The sequence below is a fragment of the Haemaphysalis longicornis genome, unplaced genomic scaffold (assembly GCF_048455015.1).
Source record: "Haemaphysalis longicornis isolate Haplotype H1 unplaced genomic scaffold, Haemaphysalis longicornis Haplotype H1 scaffold_80, whole genome shotgun sequence".
NCBI lineage: Eukaryota > Metazoa > Arthropoda > Arachnida > Ixodida > Ixodidae > Haemaphysalis > Haemaphysalis longicornis.
This window is the reverse complement of record NW_027526446.1, coordinates 589,816-594,785: the sequence shown is the minus strand read 5'-3', so window position 1 is coordinate 594,785 and position 4,970 is coordinate 589,816. Positions and strand designations below refer to the sequence as shown.

The 4,970-nt window shown below is 47.0% G+C and overlaps 1 long non-coding RNA gene across 1 annotated transcript; it reads right to left on the bottom strand.

The window, feature by feature from the left end:
* Positions 1 to 2,640: 2,640 nt before the first annotated feature.
* Positions 2,641 to 3,425, bottom strand: LOC144150844 (uncharacterized). Its single transcript, XR_013318579.1, has 2 exons — positions 3,161 to 3,425; positions 2,641 to 2,720 (listed from the first exon to the last, which is right to left on the bottom strand). It is a non-coding gene; the product is annotated as an uncharacterized LOC144150844 (long non-coding RNA).
* Positions 3,426 to 4,970: the final 1,545 nt, after the last annotated feature.

Genomic DNA, 4,970 nt, shown 5'->3' with positions numbered 1-4,970 from the left:
CCCTTATAGACGTTGAAGCCATATGGGCCTGGGCCATTCCCCTCCTAATCCCCAGTAGAGTCTCTCTCTCTCTCTCTCTCTCCTCTCTCTCTCTCTCTCTCTCTCTCTCTCTCTCTCTCTCTCTCTCTCTCTCTCTCTTCTCTCTCTCTCTCTCTCTCTCTCTCTCTCTCTCTCTCTCTCTCTCTCTCTCTCTCCGTGCCAGCAGAGTGTGCACGATGCCTTAGCGACGTTCGCTCATCCGGTGGAGTGCGCTATTCATGCTTGCCTCCATGTTTCGAAAGAATGTAGACTCATGAAAGGACAGCGTTGTTTTTTTCTCGCCTCAATCCAGTACAGCAGCACCAGTTTAATCTCATGCACCACAGTGTCGGGTAAGGCCTGTAGAGAAACTTTGCTCTCCGAGTGAAAACATTTTCTACTTCGCCTTCGATGGAAGCGGTTAGCACGGAACATCGAAAGTCGGATCTGAAGCGGGCCGTTGAAAACCCACCGCCAATCGTGCCGTCTAGGAAAAGATTTATGTGCTGGACAGCCACACATCGGCACCTGTTAGACAATTGTGCGATGCGCATTGGGGATGGTACTCCTTATTTGCGGTTCAGCAAATATACACCGAAACAAGTCTGAGGAGAGCCCTAAATAAGCGAGTATAACCACGTTTTTTTTTTTTAAACCTTCGCGCGCAGTTATCTCAGGGAACGTGAAAGATCGTCGCTTTGTGTAGCTTACTTCATGCGCTCGGGATTTCCGCCAACATCGTAAAGTTATAGCGGCCTCGTCAAGGTAGCTGGATCGTCTGGAGAGAAATTGCGGAGCTCGCGCAATAGGTCAGCTATGCCAAGCGTTGTTGCAGCCATAATTGAGAGCTAGCTGATGTAAGCTGATAACGACACCTTAGTGGACAGATGACTACAGGAAAGTTGCGTACAGAGCCGCCGACAGCAGGTGCAAATTGCATTCGCACGGACTATTCACGTACGCTTTCCCAATGCAGATAAAGAGTTGCGAGAACATCTGTGAAGAGCAGCAGCGTCGGTTTGCCATACGTGGCGTCGTCGACGGTGCCGTATTCCCATCCTCGTTGTGGTGTATTTTGGCGAATGTAAGTGTATCCTACGCCTGCGTCTGGTATCTATAGCGCTGCTACGACAAACTTGGTGATGGGTCGTAGTTTTTTAACTTCCGGACTCTGGCTCCGACCATCTACGACTTGCCCGGGCGGCAACCAACTCTCTTATATTCTACCTGTGTCCCCAATACTGTCAGAACCGAGACCCTCGATACTCATGTAGCTCATTAGAAGTTGGAATGGGGGGCTCGTTTGATGAGCACAGAAACCCCTTCTGACACGATTAAAACCTATGAATGAAAAAAAAATTCTTTCTTTTCTGATATCTATGACCCTAGAGATTAAACTAGACGCATCGAAAAAATTCTACATACCCCTGTTTTTGTTTATGTCGCGTACACATTTGTGTACATTGTGCCCCACCCGGTACAAACACCCCACATTTGTTGGTAATTGCAAAATAGAAAAAAAGATTTATTTACACCAAACCAGCGTTATGCTGGCATTTTACATATTGTGTTTTTCATGCAAACAGTGCTTTCGATTGTTCATCTGTTATGCAAAGCGTAAAAACAATTCTAGTTGACAGATGGACAAAGGAATACATTGCACTTCTGGTAGCGGATGCGCGTTCTGTACGTGTAGCCTTCAAACTTGCAACGCTGAGCAAACGGTTGTGCGGAGTGGGCTGGCCAGTGGTTTAGGTCATCATAGCGAACAGCGTTGACTGGCCTTGGCTCTGCGTTGTGTACTTTGCAGGGAGATTCAGCCGGCTCCTGGAGGCTTGGGCGGCCCCGTTTCTTCGCAACGTTCTTGTTGCACATGATGAGCGCCATGGCAACTTCATTCTGGAATACCAGCAAATCCAGAGTGTTCTTACGCTGCATTCTGTTCGCTTCCGCATGTTTCACGTACTCAAGCCAGCTGTTGACAATGGCGAAAGAGACAAAGTGGCATATGACTCGCACTGGCCATTTCTTGGTTCTTTGCCGGAGAGGGTACAACGAGAGTAGAAAATCCATTTTGTCCACGCCTCCCATAAAGGTGTTGTCCTTTATAAGAGCAGGGCATGGGATGTCGACGTGCTGTTTTGTGGCCCCGCTCCACCTCCTTGCAGTGGACACTTCATCCACGCCCACGTAGCTTGAAGCGACATTTACGACTCCGTTATGTTGCCACCGTACCAGAATGACGTCCCCGTGTTTTGTGACTTTCTGGTCGTAGCTTAACCCTAGCAAAAATTACCAATAGACAAAACCAATAGCCTATTGGGTTATTGACACCAATAGCTATTGGTGTATCAGTCTATAGCTGTATTGGTACCTATTAGTGTATTGGTCAGTCCTATAGGTGTATTGGTACCTATTGGTGTATTGGTCTAGTCCTATAGGTGTATTGGTACTTATAGGTGTATTGGTATCATGGGACCACTGGAGCATCAATTGAAATATGGCCAAATGCATGACAAGGCGTTTAGTTCACTGCATTCATTTGGCCATGCTACACTTGCTTCAGCAAGTTTCTAAACGCAACGTGGTCCCACTACCCTTCAAATACCACAAAGCCGTAAGTGCTGGTTGACTGCAGCTTTATTGCCCAACAGGCTGTCGAATTTCCGGTGCATATATTCCTCGAGTCAGAGCTGCAAGACCTGCAAAAACAGTATGGCAATAATTAGGAACTTTCGCAATAACTGCACATTTTAATAAGTGTGTCTGGCATTTCGTCCAGGCGAAACATGCCAGCAGTACGCCGCTACGGCAGCACGCCGCTCGACCACAAACTACAGTGCGTGACAACGCCGATGTGGTCGGAACGCTTCTAAAGCTAGACATTCCGTTTCGATGCCATCTGGATGAAACATTACCCGCGGCACTTCATTTCATCTGTACAAAACGCTATGCACAGTTGTTAATCGGAACACAAAGACCTACAAGCATTTGTACTCAGTTCACACGTGGTTGCATCGATAGTGGCTTTTCCAAAAATAAAAGCGCCGCTTGCCGACCTGCTCTGCTATTTTTAATAAGAAATTTTATCAGGAAGTAAAAAGCTTCTACAGCTTCACCGTGAAACGCAATGTATACATACCTTCAAATGCGAAAATCCGAGCTGCGTAATGCATGCACGCTCGTCACCGCCGCCGTGCGTGAAGACATACGAATACGAGCGACGCCGAAGGTGTCTTTACGTTCTAGTGGTCCACAGATGATGTCCTCGTAGCTTAATATTTAAAACTAACAAATACAATGTGTGGAACTAAAATTCACAAACAAGGTGGCTGGCCGCTGAGATGAACGCCCGCGCCGTGGGATCGTGCCGAAGCGCCGGACATGGAAGAAGCCATTTTGCTTTGTTTGGCATACGAAACCTCCGCTAGGTTCATATTGTCAGAGAAGAATTATTGAGAAGTTTTAATTAATGTATTTCACCTTAAATTATAATGCAATTTTATGATGCGGGCTTAATTATTTTGGTGTTATTTTGATTTTGCAGGTTTTACTTTCTGCAAACATATATTAAGTACGACACTCATCCTAAGAATCGGCCGTGGAATCGGCACCCAAAACAAACATGGCCGCTCCGCGGCACAGCGAGATTGGAAAAATTAGCGATGAAGGCGACCGCTGACGCTTGCGAAAAGATCTATAACTACTGCAGGCACAGAATCACACGCGCGGTGTGTTTTGCTTGTCGCAGGCATTGCGGGGAACCACCGTGCGCCGGCGGCTGCAACTCGTTGCTACCAGGAAATTTTTAAGCGCTACAGGGACATTATTTTTGAGGCGTGCTAAATGCAAAATGCTTGCAGCTAACGTGAATCGAATGTTTTCGGGCAGAAACATTGCTTGCATGGCGGCAGATTCATTTTGACCAGCGGTGGTGTGTACTGAGCGCCGCAGCGCAAGATCTACACACGGGCGGTTTTACCTTTCGCCTCGATCTGGAAAACAACCGCTGCGGCCGGGATCGCACCCCCGTCCTTGGGCTTAAGCCTTTATTTAGTGACGCTATGGGCTTAGCAGCACACCGCCTAAAAAAAGCTAACAGCTCTACTTTTTATTAGTGCCTGTAAACCAATAGCACCGGACAATGTATTTGACCAATAGATATCCCCTATTGGTCTATTAGGCTGATACAACCAATAGCTATTGGTCCCACTATTCCAATAGCTTTTGGTCCCAATAGCTATTGGTCCCATTGGGACCAATAGGACAAATACGAATTGGTCTATTGGACCAATACATGTCACTCTATCGGACCAATAGATTTTGTATTGGTCCTATAGATACTCAAATAGAACCAATAGCCTGACCTATAGGACCAATACATTATTTCTATTGGACCAATACAAATTTCTATTGGAATTTTTGCTAGGGTTCCTCTCCCTTCACGTCTCAGCTCCTTGTCAGTCTTCAAGACGCAGCCTTGCAGTCGATTGGCGCGGATTGTTCCGACTGCCCAGATCCCTATGGACTTCAGTTCTTGCAGAAGAGGTACGGACGTGAAGTAGTTATCGAAATAACATTTGAAATTTCGGTACAAGGGCAAGTCCTTAACAAGCCTCATGACGATTGAGCCACCCAACCCAAGGCTCTTGTGCTCCTCGGATACACCGTTACCTTTTCCCTGGTACAGTTCAAAGTCATGGGCCATGCCCTCTGCACTGCAACGAAAGAACACCTTTACTCCCTCTGGGTTGGGTTTGTTCCTGATAAACTGTTTTGCCGCTACCCTGCCGGTGAAGGGGATTATTTGCTCATCAATGCTGTTGTGCTCCGAAGGTGGCAGCTGTAGAACACGTTCTTTGACAGCGTTAAGGAGTGGCCGCACTTTCCAAAATTTGTCAGCTGGCGAGTGCGGTCTTGTTTACTCAGTGACGTGTAGGGCGGACCTGAGC